Below are 18,978 nucleotides of genomic sequence, written 5' to 3'. Positions count from 1 at the left end.
GGCCCCATGCTCCATGAGCGAAGGAGGCCGCAGGGGGGAATGAGGTGAACGTCTCAGTTAATTTTTTCCTTGGCTGGCTTGTTCCTGCCCAGCAACAGCTGACCTTTATGCTAATGAACACTGAGCGTGGAGGGAACCTGAGGCTGTGGTGAGTAGATGATTAACTGCAGGTAACACAAATCATGGGCCACTCTTGCAAACACACACTTAGAAGGGAAAGAGGGGGTCAGGTGGGGTGTTGGGAGAGAAGGCATCATGTCACATGGCCAGGACTGTTCTCCTCACTGTGCACAGGGTTGAAGGTGATGGTGAGGTTCTATGGGTGGCTTGGCTGGAAACCTCCACTACTTAGGATTTATTTACCTGATGCGCTATTGACCTGTGGCTTACAGCCTACATGGACATTTATTTACACTTTTATAACCACTTTGTTTTACCCACTGCATCAACGTTGCCATAATAAACAGGGCTCTTTCATTACAGTATAAAATCCCATTACAGTGTTTTCCATGGCCTGTTTTTTTTAAATTTAAAAAAAAAAAGTTCCTTGCAGTTACATTTAATTATTCAACACATTTTATTTCAAAGCAGTGTATAACTTTTAAAATCACTGTGTCTTTACGCAACAGCCATTATTAGCAGAAGAGAAATCGTACAGTTGTAGCACCGACACCCCCCCAGTTTGCCACGTCAAGTTGCAAGTCGATACAGAAAGTGTTGATTTCTTCACACAGTGAGCAAACAGGTTGGAAACAATGGACCACATTCAGGCCCCGGGGCTGGACTTGAGGACAATGAGCTCTGCCACTTTCACAGAAACGCCTTTGCATGGGGCAGGCTTCATTCAAGAGCACAGCTGGGCAGACACTCTGACCAGAACAGCATCCAAAGCTCACAATATTACACTTTTATCCATTTGAACACCTTGATGTTTAGTGAAACTGCTCAGGTTAAATTCTATAGGGTACAATGGTAGGGTCCCTTTTCACAGTTGTCATCTTTAAATCTGTGACCTTAACCACTACGGTATTTGCTTCCACTTGAAACAGTCCATGTGGCAAGTCCAGTCAGAGTAACCCTCTCCTTCCCATTAGCCTGGTGAGGGAAACGAACCTGTTTATATACCACAAAAGGTGATGATTATGATGATAAAATATGATATTTAATTTGTAGACGGTTACCAAATAATGTGTTTTCTTCTAGGCCACAGCACAACTACTATCAGACGGTTATTAGGTGACCAAAAAGCCTTGTGATACAAAAACATAAAGCCATCAGTGAACAGAACTGGTCATGTGGTCAATGCAGCGAAGAATTTCACAACAGTCTCTAGTTTGGTGAACACACACACACAACACTAGACATACGGTGTAGATCTGAATCAAGTGCAGAAGGGAAGAAAACAATGAAAAGCACCTGACACCAGGCAGATAAAAAAACGTATGTATAGGGTCCCTGCACACACTGACCTCACAGGTACAGGTAATTCCCGTTGCCTTTGGCTCTTCCAGCATTAGCCCATAATCAAGTTCTAGACAGTGAACAACTGAAATGTGATCAATTTTCCATGGACAGAAAGTGCAAGTTGAAGGTTTTAAGAAACTGAAACACTTAAATGCTCCATATCTGCTTTATCCACAGACATTAACGACGGCTACTGCACGTGAAAGACCAAGACAATCATTTGCGAGAATAAAAACAATCAAAAACAACCAATTCTTAATTGCTTTAAGTGACTGTAAGGAATATGTCTCTGCATCACCGCGATGCCATCCAAGTCTCAGAACCCCAGAAAGTGTGTGTATAAGAATGGCAAATTTAAGGGAGAACTGTACATACCACCGCCAAAAAAAGCAGTTACCTTCCAAGTGAAGTTGATCTACAAAGCCAACAGTGGTGGGATAGGGTACATCGCATCCACGCAGCCTCCTCAGATCCTCGCCCGAACCTCTGTAGGCAACCTTATCTCCAGCCCCGTGAGCGCAGTGGCTGTGGCAGGTGGAATGCAGTGTGCAGGACGTGGCAGGTGTGTGGACCCAGTAGCCTCCACGGGAGGGTCAGTGGCTTGCAGTATGCGGATAAGTGTGGAAAGCATTTTCCGTGAAGGAGGTGGGACAGTGTGGGTGGAGCAGCCACACAGGGGTGCTTGCACCTAAACACACCCACAGAAAGTGAAAGGGAGGGTAGCTGGAGACAGTGTGTGGGTGCTCAGGTGCTTGTGTCATGAATCCTTAGCTGCTTAGATCATTAACACCTGCCTGGCTGTATCTAATGGATTATCAGAGGATCTACAGTAGAACAGCAGGATCTACAGTTTTTTCAGAAAAAGCAGGGCTGACATTTCACATTTGTGTGATGGGGGCGTGAGGCCGAATATCATCTTTTTCCAAATTCTTTTAATAGTTTCTTTCATTCTAGTTCTCTATCAGGAGTTCTAGAGAGCACTGCTGTTCTTCCAAGCACATAGCGGTTATGCAAAAAGATATGACAGTAGCTCTGGGTGTATATAAGTGTGTGTCTGATAAGCTTTGGCACTCCTGAACAGCTGTAGAATTTGCATGCATACGACACACGAGTGTGACCCTTATGAGGCTGGGGAGGGGGACTCTCCTTCAAGCTCTGTGTATTTCCTACTGTTTCGAACTGGAGCCCATAACTGTGATTTTTTTTTACAGCTGCTTCCAGGGGCCATGTAACAGGGTGTGGAATCGGAGGGCAGAGGAAGTCAGCCTGAGCAGACCTGGCCATGTGGTCAATGCTGTGATAAATGCGACGTGTGTACATAACAACGGCAGAGGAGTGTGTGACCAGCCACACGGGGACAAAACAAACAGCACTCCCAGCAAGCTGGCTGCGGGTAGAGAGTACCTGAAGGGTGTACTCTATGGGGGGATGGGCCAGAGAGGCACAGAAGAGTTTTCTTGGTCTGGTGGAAAGGTGTGATGGGATGGAAGGAAAATGTTTGTGTTTAGGAGAGAGACAGAACTGGTGAGAGCATGGATGAGAGACAGGAAGAGTACTGCCACTTACAGGAGAACAAAAACTGAGTTTCACAGTTCTTGACGTTTGAGTTTTGATGTGATAGCTGGATAGAAACAAAGTTCCTGTATATATATATTCAGAATTCACCAAAATCAAATAAGAGCGGAGCCAGAAATACTAGGTCTGTACTGCTAAAAAACACTTTTGAAAAAAAAAAGATAAAATTTCAACAATGTCTTTTTATTTTGTTGCCCCATCAAGCAGTAGCCAATTACCATTCAACACTATCTGAAGAAGTCAACTGAGTGAGTTTTACTTTGAAACATTATGTATAAATTTTCATAGAAACCCTGGCAAAAGCAAGATGCAGTACTTTAGAAGCATGACACTTTGGTCCTTCAACAGTCTACATTTTATTCTCACAATTAGTTCTGTACTGGGTCCAGGTCTCAAATACAACAAGAAATATGAAGTATTCCAGCAAAAAGACAAGCTTAAAGAAAGTAAGGAGAATGGTAAGAACTTTAACCCATTTGCTCTTTGATCGTCACGTTGAAGAGAAGAATTTATTAACCTGATTAGTAGTCCAACCCTTGACCCAAATCACATCTCTGGTTTTATATGGGTCACCAGTTCTATCAGTGTATCTTTAAAAATGCAAGCAGAGCGGAACCAGTGGCGTGGTCTTTGGTCCAGTATTTTTCACTCACTGCACCTTGCTCAGCCTGAATCAGCATGTAAGAAAAACCTGCCTAAAAATATTTCTCATATGCCAGCAGTGCTGGAGTCACTCTTTAATCCAGAGCTACCTTTGGTTAGATACTGTGGTTAAGGTGCTGTGAATGTGTCAATCATTGACAACAATTACTGAAATCAGCAGAAGACAGAAAGGCAAGTTTTCAAAATAGCCAGTTTTGAACCTGGACATTTCAGCAAGTACATCGCCAAATGACCCATCTTGTGACTCTTCTGAAGGGTCAGTGATTAAGTCCCACTAACACTCTAGCGGGACCAGTACATAGTGCTTGGTCTGCTGGTTAATGATCGAACCCAAGAGGAAGACTTGGCTTTGCGGTTCATCGGTCCTCCCATCTATTGCTGCAATGAGTGACTTTTCCAATGGCAACAAAGATTAACCAGAGTCTCTGTCATTGCTGAAAGAACTAAAATTTTACACTCAGTTCCAGCAGAAGTGTAAGTGACCAATGATTCTGGATTTGTGCAACAGATCAGTCTAACATACCAGCAAGCTGGCTTTCATGTATGGGCTTACTAAGTCATCCTCCAGCAGTCATGCTCCTTGGGTCATATCACTCCTTGTGATAAAGTTTTACTAGCCATTCACCTATAAACATGTTGCTGTGTATAATCCTACCTATGTTTATCCCAAAGGCCTTAGCAACTATCCTCTGCTCTACACCTTGAACACCCTTGAATTCCACATGGAAATTGAATGTTGTACACATCTCTTTTTATATCCTGGATGTATCTCTTGTACCTGTGTCAAGCCACCTTTTCAGCGTAAGGTCTTTTCAATGAAACTTCAAGCTAGTTATGTTATTTCACTGGCATCACAGCACGAATGTAAACCCAGATGGATGACAACTTTTTGTAGATTAGTCCGTGACCTCTTTTACCATCCTTTGGAAGGACAGGAGAGTTTGAATTGAGCTTGTGCTTTGACATATGGGCAAAATGTGTATGCTTTTCAATTTCTGAGAAGATGTGCATAGGGTGAAAAAAGAGATTGACTAAACCATCAGACTGATTCTCCTGTGTGCACCTCCACTGTGACTCCCTGACATGCTTCTCTTTGATAGGTTTCATTTCCCAAGAACAGTTTCATTTCTATTTCATTCATAGTGGATATCAACCCATTATCTACAACCCATTGTCTAGTAGTGCTTGCAACCAGTAAAGCTGTAAGACCTTTGAAATGTGGTCAGGCATGTTATTCCTGAACATATAACTATTAAAGTCATTGATTCAGCAGAACAGAGTTCTGTGGTTGCTGTCTCATGGCCATTACTAAAATTAGTAAAAAAGCTGAAATGAGAAATGCTTCACAATGTAGAATGAGGCTTGTTTGCCATTGCATCAGTTGCAAGCTGCACACCACGGCTCAAAACATCAAGTGCATAACTGAAGGCCTCTTGAAGGACTAACTTAATGCCTCTTGAGAGGCTTGCTTAAGGCTCTTTGAGAAGACAACTTAAGGTTTCTTCAGAAGGCAGCTCAAGGCCTCTACAGGAGTGAGCTGGAGTGCTTGCCTAGGGCACAGTCTTGCTTTCTCAGCAGATGCATATTGATGGGATTTCAAAATACATGACAAAAGAGCACAGGGACAGTATCTATAGACATACCCTGTACATACAGGGGAGAAAATTATATAAATATCAAAGCAATCAGTGCACTATTCAGTGTGGTCCCAGAGACCCTATGTTGCACTTACAAACTGCAAGTAGCCTTTGCTGTGTCACCTCTCCCCATCAAATTCCATTAAGAGTGGACAGGCATTTCCTACGTAACAGCTCTTTGACCTTAGTTCTTACAAATTTTCAAAGTGAAACTGATGAGGAATTCGAGTTTAATTTACTGTTTTACCACACCTATTTAGCTTTTGTTCATCTGTGAAACCAAGCCCAGTGTATGACTAAATTAGGGTATAGTCATAGTGTATTGAAGTAAACTGTCCTTGACACTTGACGCTAAATATAGCTACCAATGAATTCAAGTAGAAAACTTTTTTACTTGTTACACTTCCTGGTTGTCCTGTTTGAAAAAACCCCACTATGTGCTAAATATTTTGCTGTTGAGACTTCATGCAGTGTGTTAATGTGTTTCAAAGAAAACCCATTTTGCCAAAAACGAGTTAAAGTGATTTCTTTCAGCCTTTGTGGAATTTGTAGATCATTGCAGTGGAACCATAAACACCTTGTTTTTTAAACACTTAACATTTACACATAGGGGCCACAAGGACGCCAGCATGTGATCATGGAGAAGTAACACTGGATAAGCTTCAGATAATCAGCAAATTCTGCCAGGATTTAAGGACAGTCTTGTTCCAAACACTTCACCAGTGGTTCCTGGCCAGTTGTTTACTGCTGAAGTTGTGCACTTGATAAGACTTGGTGCCCTTGAATGAGCAGGGAGACCTGTATCAAATGCCATTCAACTGGACTCCGCATATTTAGAAGAACAGATAATGGCGGAAAAGTGTAAAGCAAGGCATGAAAGACTGGCATGGACACATACATTGTGGTCGAAAAATCCATCTGGTCTGTTTCTGAAAACAATCATCACCATTGGCATTTCATATATAAAACTACAGTCATGCAGTATTGGTATTATTACACTGTTTATCTGACATTTTTGTTTAAACAGACTTTATTTAAGGTATTCAGGTAAGCACCTTGGTCATGGGTACCAATAGCATCAAACAGCAGGGAGTGGGGTATGATTTGGTAACCGTTCAATTGCAAGTGTAAGTCCTTAACTGCTACACTACCTCCTATTTTCACTATTTGGTGCAATCTCTTTTGACCTGTTTGACATTGACAGTTAAATGAAAGACACCAGCCATTCTGGGCACAGCTAGCTGAACTCAATGAGATAAGCCTTTTGTAAACCTGGAGCTGAGTACACAGTGTTACTGCACCTTTCCTTGTTTCACTAATACATTGCAACACAAGTCATCTGTAGGCTACCATTATTAAAAGTGGACAGATTGCAAATGTGGTTTTCAAGTCCTTGTAATTCCAGACTACTCTCAAAGACTGTCTGTTTTTCAGCCAGATGTCTGTGGGTAAATTTTCTACAATATACAAACAAATCCATGGTCTCTTCCTTACCACAAATACAGCAAGGCGAGAACATGCAGACCCATACCAAGTGAGCACTGTAGACTAAATTCCAGCAAGACATCTCCAAAGAAACAATACTATCCTCATGAACTCAATGGCAAATTCCAGTAAACAGTGAAGGAACAAAATGGTACAAATCTAAAACTACAGTATTTGCCTGCTGTAAGCATGGAATAGTCCATTGGTTAAAATATGTACGCTATGTAGACTATGCAAGTGTTGCTTTAGCAACCATATAGGAATGGCACATTTTGGTTTAGGCACTTGTTTAGAAGATTTACAAGTCTCAGCTTCCAGCAGCCCCCATGTTACCCTGCCATTTTAGTGAGTTTATTTACAATAATACATGTCCAAGAGGTTTGGAAAACACCTGCTTTCTGGGTTGACCCATAGCCATCACCACACAGTGTTGTACAAAGAAGGTACACTATAAAAGGCTCCTATCCGCAGTCTTGTTCAGTGATGGCAAATCTCCCTTTTGCTTTGCTTTGCTAGATAAGTTCCCTTTTTTGTGTTGTTTAACCATTAGGAGATGTGGAACCCAGTCAAACCCAAGTGGAACTGAAGTGAACTCCTTAGAAGATCTACAACGTTTTAGCCATGTCTTAGTGTCAGTACTAATGCAGAACCATCTCTGGCTACTGATGCTATTTAAGGGCAATATTTATAGTAAACCCCTCTTTCACCATTGCCATATTAGTGTGCATTTACCTCACAGCTGAAGTCACACTACTCCAGACTCCAGTAAATATCACAGACTGTTCATCTAAACTCAGCTTCAGTCAGTACTGACAGAAATACACATGCAGGTCAGGAGGATCTCTTCTCACCTGGCTCCTTTGACTTTGTTGGGGGAAACTTGGTTGGTCCAGGGCCGACTGGCTTAGTGGAGACACTGCTCTACTCCCTCTTTCCCCCTGTTCCAGACTTGCTGCCTCTACCTCTGTGTGGTGTAGACTCCACTGTTGGAAGTGCTAAAGGTGCTTTGTTTACACAGTGCTCAGAGGTGGAGCACCTCCTTGACGCTGACCCCTCCCTTTCCTTGTCCCTTTACTTCCTTGGTCTTCCTTAATAAAGAAGGTGAGAGCAAAGTTCTGAGGTTTGCAAAGAGTAATTAATGACTTGCAGACTGAGGATGGAAGCTGCGGTTGTTCATTGACAACAATGTGTAAAAGTCAATCTAAGAGCTATCTGCATGTTCTTTGTGTTCCTTAGACAGTGTCTCCAGTCTTCTGGCCCATAAAAGTATGTATTTTAATAAAATATTTAACAAAACATCTCCATCTGTATCCAACCCCCCAAATGAACACACGAAAAAAGAAGGGAGATAGTTTCCACTATAGCTTCTTTGTGTGTGCCATTCCTCATACAAACACTATGCTTCCATTAGAATGCACTTCTCCTTTGAATTGAAGTCGCAAAAAATGTTGAGACTCAGAAAAACTGCAAGTTTTGAACAATCACAGTTTGTGAGTGTTTACTGAAAGATATTACGCAAGTGTCCAATTTTCTTCAATGTTTACTAAGAAAAATCAAAGGGTTTTGACAACACAGGGAAAATTTTGCTTTTGACTCAGACCAACATAGCTGTCATTAGGTTAACTCTGCCCACGCAACAAATTGACCCCTCACCAGGTAACCGAGCCCTGACCGAACCTCTTGTGTTAACACACTGATAATATGAGATCGGACACTTCCACTTTTGCCACTGCTGCACTCCATACAGTAGAAATGGAAGCCTGCAGCACTTTATTTCTTTCATTTTAGCCTTTTTCATATGAGTTTTTTTTTTCTGAAAACAGAAAATTTACTGAGACATACATGGTAATGTTTTTTTAATACTGCTACGTTACATTTGAATGTATGGAACATTGTCTCAAAGGTCTGATCTGCATTAAAAAAATGTACCTTTCATGTTGGTATATTGCATATAGGCTGAAATATTTGTTTAGACAAAGGCATTTTCCAGCTATCTAACTAGATAAGGTGACATAATGTAAGTTTCAAAGTTAATTGTCACTTTCTCACTCATATTCCACAACTTTATGCCCTGGTTAGGGTTGCTGGCGTACATCCTGGATGGGATGCCAGTCCATTGCTCCAGAGTTAACTCTTTCTTCTATAAATTAGTAATAGCAAAATTGATGGAAATATAGGGGAATTTCCACAGTGACAAACCCAAAAGATTTTAAAAGTTCAGGATAAAATCATTTTCAGTTTCATTGCACACTCTCATGTAAACAGCCATAGAAAGTTTTATCAATATATTACTGATTGCATTAAAGAAAGATTTGCAATGTTTTGTTTCTCCATAAAGACACTATACCTTTCACTGGAAATGAAACTTCAGTTATCCACATGAATGCATTAACCTAGACCAATACATCCAAGCTATAAGACAAGCAGTAGCCCAGATGATGATGACCAACCCTTTCTAAAGGCACTCAGTGGGAGCACTGTGCTCAAATGTAACAAGACAATGGGTGCAAACAGTAACTGATTCACCATAAACATTTTAAGTATATATTTTTCAGTGATATTATCACATCACTGATAAGCAGTGGAGGGGCGTGGGGGCTCAGTGGGTTGGACCAGATCCTGCTCTCCAGTGGGTCTGGGGTTTGAGTCCCGCTAGGGGTGCCTTGCGACGGACTGGCGTCCCGTCCTGGGTGTGTCCCCTTCCCCTCCGGCCTTACGCCCTGTGTTGCCGGGTTAGGCTCTGGTTCCCGCGACCCTGTATGGGACAAGCGGGTCAGAAAGTGTGTGTGTGTGTGTGTGATAAGCAGTGGCTAAAGCAAGGTGGTCATCAGTGATTCACACAAACATTTTTGTTGAATTTATTTACATGACACAGCATACCTTGACTCACACGATAACTCAGGCTAGTTTAACCCGAGAAAACATGGGAGTCTGCTTTACAGTATGCCAATGTACAGAAACCATTAAAGAGGTATTTTGATGGTTAACACCAATTAAATACAATACACTATGCACACAGGATCAATTACTTCTGTGAAAACACAGCAACAGAGAGAAAATATCAACAACAGCCTGAAGAATAAATAAATATTGACCTTGGGCTAAATGTAGAAGCTAAAGTCATTAACTGCTGACCAGTTTAAACATTAATCTAAGAATACAAGACTGTTAAGGTGAGAAGAAGCCATTCAGTCAATCTTATTTATGCTGCTGGATATTACCTTCAGCAAAGGGTAAGACAATTACGCTGTACTCCAAAGATGGTTTTTTTCCCAGAAATGTTGTTTAAACAGATTTATAGTAATACTGAGATGTTTATTATGTAAGATTAATCTCTTTGACTGACATCATAGTTCCATCATAGCTCCGGTGTTCTGTTCTTGTTCTACCAGTGTGACAAAAACATTGGTAACTGGGTGTTGCTGTCTTGACATGTTTTAATATTTCTCCAGGTTCAATAATGTTGTGATGTTTTCTCTGCTGCAGCACTGGTGTCAAACCCTAAGGGAGGCTGGGGCAAACCATGTGAAAAATTAACAGCTGCGCTAGTTAATAGAGGACTCCAACCACAGGGCCTGGTTTCTCATCTGCTGAAAGGTCCACCAGGTCCAAGTTTCAGAGAATGCAAGAAAAATGTCTGCTGAGACATTGAGGTCACAAGTCCAGACTTCAGTCCTTCAGTCCTAACATAGACTGGAACAACCTAACAAATGTGAATGTGTAAGGAAAAGTATGAGGGCTCTGCTACATCAGATTTCATATGCAAGTTGCACCACACTTTTTTGTTTTTCTGTCACATCTCAAAGTCTCTCTGAAGTATTTCACTGAGGTTGCTGTGACCTACATCAGCTTCAGATGTAGAGAAGAAAGAAGAATAGAATTTCATCAGTTAGAGAACATGATAGAAGAAGCCCAAATCCTATTCTTTAATTGATAACACTATATACTAACAATAACACTACGCAGAGTTCATTGGAAGTCGCTTTGGAGAAAAGCTTCTGCTAAATAAATAAATGTAACTGTAATTGACTGGAAGCAATGCCAACCTATAGAATTTGGGGGGGGGGTTGCTAGAAAAGACAGCTGTGTAACTTGTTTTCAACCCAAATGAATTCTTTACTCCAAAAGAAGAAATCCAAGCTACTTCCCCAGGCTACTACCCCCAATGAAGAGGTGTTATTCCTCCCCTGCTCAAAGTTCAACTGTGGAAAAATCTCTTCTGTACACATGTTGGGGAAAATGCGCTGTTGGAGTCTGAGTTGCAATAAATGGCTTAGAGACCTATGTGTTTCTTATAGCTTTATTACACTCAGTATGTTAGAAAGACAGAACTTTTTACAAGTGAACAAATGGATGGCTTTTGCTGTTAAAGTTAGTTGTCCCTGCCACTGGAGATAGTGTGGTAAATGAGCCATGAAGTATATAAATGGCTTACAGAGAGCCAGATAAGCTGAAAGAAACAATAATATGTATTGTTGCAGAAAAATACTGTTTCTCTGAATTGTTCGTAAGTAACATGGTGATGGACTGAATGAAGTTAGGTTCTTCTTTACCTTGTTTTGGGTGTAAAACAAAAATCATGTCATTATCAAAGACCCACACACACACATTGTCTGAAACCGCTTGTCCCGAGCAAGGTCACGGCAAGCCGGAGCTGGAGCCTAACCCGGCAACACGGGCACAAGGCTAGACGGGACACACCCCAGATGAGACGCCAATCTGTCACAAGGCATCCCGAGCAGGACTCGAACCCCAGACCCACCGGAGAGCAGGACCTGGCCAAACCTGTGGCGTCACTACACCCCCATTATCAAAGAGCAATATGAACAAATATAAATATGACAAAAATGGAGGCTAATGAAACAAGAGACAATGTAATCTGTTAAGCAATGAGAAGTTATAAATTTTTACTATGTAAATAACTTTGTAATTTCAAAACTCTTTACACTTAAGCTTACTCCACTAACCTGAATACATAAATAATAAATTTAATATGTTACTTAAGCATGCTGTGTCATATCCTTTGTTGTATTTGTCCAACATTTAATAACTACTATCTAACAGGCAGCCTGTAGTGTAGTAATAAGAGCTGTTGTTTCTAGACTTGGTGGTGCAGTGGGTTGGACCACAGTCCTGCTTGCGGGTGGGTCTGGGGTTCAAGTCCCGCTTGGGGTGCCTTGCGATGGACTGGTGTCCTGTCCTGGGTGTGTCCCCTCCCCCTCTGGCCTTATGCCCTGTGTTACTGGGTAGGCTCTGGTTCCCCATAACCCTGTCTGGGACAAGCAGTTCTGAAAATGTGTGTGTGTTTCTGGACTTAGCCATCACAGGTTCAAATCCCACCTCTTGCTGTAGTACCCATGAATAATGTACTGTAGCTACATACTCTAAAATTGCTCCAGTAGAAATTAGAGTGCTGTGCAAAGGGCTAAAACTCTGATTTTTAGCTTTGGAGAAAAGCATCAGCTAAATAAATGTAAATAAACACTACATGGCGCTGTGTAGTGTAACTGTGGTTGAGTAAGGTTATTCACCAGGAGCTGACTTTTCTTTAGTGGCAAAAATTGTGTAAACTCATGAGTTTCCAACTGGATGTTATTTTTCCCCTAAAGTGCTCAAGGACACAGTCGCATTCCATACCCCGCTGGCCCTTTGCTCATCATATCACATGCAGGTCAACACTTACACAAATTATTCTTAGCAGATAGTCAAAGCTGTCTAGTCTATTTTGGTTTTATTATTTGGGCTATGGGTCCTGGTTCTAGCCATCATGGCAGTCTTAGTTTTAATATCATTTCTGGTTTATTTCCTTCCCCCTCGACCATCTGGAGCCTACTGATGTCTCCCAGACATCCTTTCTAGCTCTCTGGCCCTGAAACAAGCACACAAACCAGACATCACTCTCCCTCTGGCCAGAGTAGGTCTTCATTTCGCAAGTGCTTCTGCAGTAGGGCAATATGTGCTGACATGGTGTGTGTTGAGGGGACAGAGCAAAGCTGCAAGATGAGCTGAAGTGCTTCAATTCTAGGAGGCAAGTCTGGGAGACTTGTCTGGCCAGTGGTTATTTCCACGCCTGTCTAGCATTTCTTGGTCACATTGGCCTTACAGCAAGTAAGCAAGTGCACAACAGGTACCATGTTAACCAGGGCTCAGTCATGGGAGCTCTGCATTGCGGCTGGGTTCTACTGATGGCAGTTCTGTGAGAGATACGGAGAACCGGGATAACTGTACCCTGTGTCTGTGCATGACAATAGCAGTCAGATTACGTGGATTCTACAGGCTGTGCATCCCCACAAAGGCAACGTGAGCATTATGATAATGATGACAGTGATAACTATGACATGTTTTACATTGCAGGTGAGCTAGCCAGATTAACCTCACGACGCATGTCACAGCAAGTTCCCATAATAGCTGTCTCAATAGTAAAGACAAAATGGTATGACATAAATCTGATTCATGTACCAGAACACAAAAGAAATAATACACCAGTTTAATATGATGCAACACTTAAATTTCTGGCAAAAACTGCTTGGCCTACAGCTACTCGTTAAACATTATTCATTAGAAAAATTGACTGGTTCATAATTACTTCCAGTAAGGCTAACATCAGGAATAAAGAAGAATACTGTTGGAATTTTACAGTTTTTTTATGTTATTTTTTGTATACATTTTTTTTTCTTTAGAAGACAGTGTTGGAAACAAATAAAGACACCATTAAAAGGACTGTAGCTTTCTTCCTCTCTGCTGCTGTTACTGAGACCTTCCGCTTAGCTGCAGTTTGTGAGCAAACTGCAGTTGAGAATCATTGTCATTACAGCTGTTGTAAAAGTCCCCTGATGACCGCATGGGAAAGCAATAAAGCAAGTTTAACAGTGCGTTATAAAACTAGCATGTTATATATCTCCACGAAAGGGTCGAAGGTTCATTTAGGGTTCAGTGGTTACAGTAAATATGTCACGTTCATAAAAACACTTTGGCACGGCAGCATTGCAAAAAAATCACAAAGCCTGTTCCCGGCTTGTAGGAGTAGGTCATATGTGAAGGTACAATGGCTACTTGGGTAGCTGCACGCTAAACACGGAGCCCTTGCCCCCTAATGCAATCGTACAAAAAAACTGGAAATTCAGGTCTCTGTTTCTACTCTAACCTGAATTACATAGCGTCCACAAACAACCGACGATTTAAAAGCCCCAAGCAAAGCAGTTCCTTGGATTTTTCAGCAAATTAAAAACAAACACCTCTAAGCTTCTTCACCGTGCCATTTGCGGATTGTCCCTTGTACAACGAAAAAGGAAGTAATAACTTGTAGCACATAAACTTCAACGGGCATGAACTAGATGCTCTTCTCTTACTCTGAGACAATGCGCAAGTTGACATTGACAATGGAACTGACCACCTTCAAAGCGAGCTGTCATTAACCAAACATTCTGGGCGCCAGGGGGCTAGTAATAAGGAAAGAAACACAAAATTGCTCAATGAAGAACAATGAGGAAATGGCACAGGCTGACACAGAAATTCCTCTCTTGATAGTTTACCCTGATAGATATGTAGACAAAGGCAGCAGAAAGGATTGGTTAGAAAGATATATTGCACCAGTTCATACTGGAATCAAGAGCTGCAGCTGCTTCGGTCAGTTGTGGTAAGAGTTTTTACTGCACTATTGTCACGTGTGTAAAAAAAAACCACAGTCCACAAAGGACTTTGAGACCATACATCACATGACCACAGAGTACAAGATTTTTCAGCTTCTTTGGGTCAATATCATAATTCACAGCACTTTCAAAGTTTGACTGTCCTGAACTGTCTTTCCTCACAATGTCAGGTAACAGGTTTAAGTAGAATTCATATGAATTACTGGAAGTTATTCCATGACAAAATAAGTAGAAATGTTTAATATTTCAAGCCTCATCTGCAGCTGTCATGTTGTCAAAATATGTGAACAAGGGAAAATGTGGGTTAATGTCTTTCCAGAGCCTCCTTTATTAGGTACTGCATATTATGGGTAAACATGACTGTGAGAAGGATTTCTTTATGAACCTTAGTATATACTGAATTTTCAGTTATGTTATTGAACGTAAAAGCAATGGTAAATGGCAAAAACAAACAAAAGATTAAAATAAATCAAAATAATTTAAATGTAGTGATTTTGGGAATTATTCCTTTTTCAGTGTGTAAAATCAGTGATGCCACTTTTGTGACTGCAAGCCCTTACTATAAATGGCAAGAGTTTACTCTTCCACACCCGTTAAGACTGGCAGTTCTACATTTACACACCACCTACATTTACTGTAGCTCTACAAGTGTTGGCCAAACGACAAAGTTTGCGAAGAAACTTTGGAGAGCTGATAGGATTGTTGTTTCCTGGAAAAAAAGTGACGGGCTACACAAAAGCTGGTAGACTGGTTCAGCAGTGGGAACTAACTATACCCAATAACATGAGTTTTCCTCGAAGACCTGCAATGTTGAGAGGTCAGAAAGCGCGACCTGCTTCATGACACAGCACATTCTGCTACAGGTAAGGACAATCGAAGGCAACTTTTGGTCACATCTCTGAGAACAAGTACAGCACTTAATGAAAATACTGAAGTATACTAAATACGGAACTACTCAAACTACTAAATTTGTGATCAAAAAGAAAGCAAAATCTAGCAAGTGGATGCAAATAGTTTAAAAGGGAAAAGTTTAAAGTTCGGAATGGTTCTGATAAAATGCCAGGAAGCACTACATATTTGGCAGAAACTGGGCTTTCTGAGGGGGGTGTGGTGGCGCAGTGGGTTGGACCGGGTCCTGCTCTCCGGTGGGTCTGGGGTTCGAGTCCTGCTTGGGGTGCCTTGTGATGGACTGGCGTCCTGTCCTGGGTGTGTCCCCTCCCCCCTCTGGCCTTACGCCCTGTGTTGCCGGGTCAGGCTCCAGTTCCCTGCGACCCCGTATGGGACAAGCGGTTCAGAAAATGTGTGTGTGTGTGTGTGTGTGTGTGTGTGTGTGTGTGTGTGTGTGTGTGTGTGTGAGCTTTCTGAAAAGGGTGCAAAGCTCTCAGAAGGTGTTGGTGGGGTGTCCAACGTGTTGCGATTTCCCGCTGTTCTGTCTTCTGGGTGGTGTGTCATTCCTCAGCCTGTCCCCAAGGAGGGAGACATTCCACAGTGTATTACACACAGCACAGGAGTGTGACAGGGATGAAAGGATTATGAGCACAGCTTAACTCTGTAAGGAACACAGGGGAACGCAGACATGGGTCAAGGTAGTTTGGTATCGTCTGGGTGATTCCTTCCATCACATCCCCTTTCTTTTTACTTCCCTGACAGCAGTTATAATTCTTTAAAATATTTATTTTTAAAGAGTTTTACACCACCAATTGCTCTTTCCCCATGGGAGGAAATTGTGTGATTCATCACCCTTGCCTCCACATGGTAATACACAGCCATGTTACCACAAAACGGTTGCTGTACCACGTCAGCTAATATGTGCTTGAGCCCAGTTGGTATTTAGTCTCTTAACACAAGTTCAAGGTTATGGGGGGACAGTGGGAAAAATGGTATGTTTTTGAGGATAATAGCTGCCTGCACCGATCCAGCCTGATGCAGAATCCTGCATTTATCATAAGCGCTCAGTTGTGATTCATTACAGCAGGTAAAGGTTCCAGCTCAGAGCATCATTTATGTATAATACATTTTCTGTGTAGGGGTGGGCAGTTTTTCAGCTTATACCATTTGTTCTGGTGACAGCTGGTAGTGTAGTGGTTAACCCAAGGGCACAGGTTCAAATCCCACCTCTAGCCATAGTACCCTGGAGAAAGGTGCACACACTGAAAATTGCTCCAGCAGAATTACCCAACTGTACAAATGGGTAAATAATTGTAAGTATCTTAACTTTGTAAGACACTTTGTAGAAAATGTATATGATGTTCTTTTACAACTTCAGCTGCGCAGAATTTCTGCCTCCTTATTCATACATTTATGTACATTACAGTTCCATTGTTACTGCATTGTTCTCTAGTTTTAATCTCATAAGATACTAATAAAAAATACTTATAATTCAGCTATTTTATTGTAACAATTTGCCTAAATGTCTAATTTATTCATGCTGTTTTCCACTTATATAACTCTATTTGAATTGTATACATCTTCTTAGCTCTAACATTTAATTCTAAGTATTCTTTTAATCATTTGAGCAAATATTCTGCTTTACAAAGTTCTGCTGACATACAATTCTTAAAAGTGGTGTGTTATGTTACACTACACTTGTTATTCCAGTTCCTTAACGGAGCATTATTGTCATTTTAACTCTTACCTATTTTTATTGTGGGTTAGCCAGCTGAAGCAATTAATTTTCAGAATATTGTTAAATTGGTACTATCCCAGCTTCATTCCATATATAGAATTGGCAATTTTAAGCTCTGCTCTTCCACTCAGCAAGTCTATATGAATGTCAAATTACTGTTTCACAAGTACATAATTATCCACAGTCATTTTTGCACAATTCTTCCTGCACAGTACCTGGTAAACACCCACCTGCTCAGTCTCACATTTTGGTAAAACCTGTTTGTCTCTTCTTGAAAGTGCTCCACACCTAAACCTACAACCTCATGGAAAATAAATGCTACACAGTTTGTTCTGAACGATTCTGGAATGCATTGTTTCATCTTGCATACCCAGACTCAAAGGAAAGGCAGCATTCAACATGATCTGGTTCACCTGGTACTACTGCATGACATGTGTAAATGTTATTGATTAATCACACCCTTTCCACAGTAATCAGAAGAAACACATTAACAACATTAAAGGTAAAAAGGAGTCAGGTCAAAAACTGCTTAACTCTCAAGTTATTTTGATTCAATTTGGGCATTTTAATCTTCTGACTCACTATCAATGATAATCTTTTCAATAAATAGTTTGCACTACTTAAAATTAAAAATTATCAACTAGACTAAAATACATATAATACAGGGCAGAGTGGGTAGCATAGTGGTTAACACTACTACCTCCGGACCCACAGGTTGTGGGTTTGATCACTACCTCCAGCTGTAATACTCTTGAGCAAGGTACTTACTCTGCATTGTTCCAGAGAAAGTCAACCAGCTGTACAAAAGGGTGGATGATTGTAACCTTAGCACTGTAAGTCACTTTGGAGAAAAGCATTAGCACAAATAAAAGGTCACAGTTGCTATTTTTCTGTACCTGCCTTAGTAAGATTAGCTATCCAGCTGATTTGATAGTTATCTGTCTAAGCAATGGTCCACTGAGGACACCAACAAGCAATGGCATATAGACTATTACTTGTAGCTAGCTATGTCTAACTAAAGCTATTTAAGTCAGAGTCCGTTGGTAACGTTGACACCGAAGGTCTCGTTAGGAAGAAAACGGAGCTTAGTGCCTTGATAATGAATGGTTAACAAGACATGGTCACTTCCACATCCTACTTTTGACATTTTTTCTGTGAGACTTGCATTCCAATGCAATGTGTTGGTGAATCTGCAGCCAGTATAGGTTATAGGTAGGATAACCCACACATAACCACATTGCTGATCCCACTCAAAGTGTTCCATAACAAGGGGGAACTGTACTAAAGGGAAAACATCTGTAGTGTAAAGTTACTGTTTCCATTAACATGTACAGAACACGTTATAATCATAGCCCAATTTGGAACATGTCGCTAGCATAGTCTAATAAACAAAATCAGAGTGATTCACTAAATAACTAATAATTTATACAAATTCTTACAAAATTCAACTCATAATATACAAAAAACTTATTAAACTTATGCTTCTTCAGACTACAGTGAAATCGTGTCCCTTCCAGGATGCTCTGTGCCTGGTCTAATGCATTATGATTCCAGGGGAGCCTCCAGGTGGCTCCAACCACCATGACCCTGCCTTAGGACAAGTAGGGATCAGTATTGAATGAGTAAGGGTTTCTTCAGAATTCTGACATGAATAAACTTGGCTGTCAAAATGGCAGGATGGAACTTAACTCTAAACTCTGATTGGTCTCATTACACAAAGAAATGTTAATGCTTTTATGGTATTAACATGCTGTTCAAAAGTTATATCTGTTATGGATGCATGAAATCCACAAGTCACCTGACCACGAGGAGGCGTCACTAATGGTTCTCCGTAAAAGTGATCTGTTTGGTTTGGAAGAGGGAAAGTTAAAACACTAAA

The 18,978-nt window shown here is 41.1% G+C and overlaps 1 protein-coding gene across 8 annotated transcripts in view; it reads right to left on the bottom strand.

Annotated features, from left to right (window-relative positions):
- The window catches only part of rbm47 (RNA binding motif protein 47), a 35,928-nt gene that overhangs the window by 11,538 nt on the left and 5,412 nt on the right, over nt 1-18,978 (bottom strand). For 3 of the 8 annotated variants that reach the window (XM_029259127.1, XM_029259122.1, XM_029259128.1), the window contains exon 1: nt 1,862-1,881. The exons of the other annotated variants lie outside the window; for them this stretch is intronic. The gene's annotated coding sequence lies outside the window, so the exon portion shown is untranslated. Of the gene's footprint in view, nt 1-1,861; nt 1,882-18,978 lie in introns of those variants that run through there. 8 annotated transcript variants of the gene reach the window in all.

This window comes from Scleropages formosus, chromosome 16, assembly GCF_900964775.1.
Source record: "Scleropages formosus chromosome 16, fSclFor1.1, whole genome shotgun sequence".
Classification (NCBI taxonomy): Eukaryota; Metazoa; Chordata; class Actinopteri; order Osteoglossiformes; family Osteoglossidae; genus Scleropages; species Scleropages formosus.
This window is presented reverse-complemented; position numbering and strand designations above follow the sequence as displayed.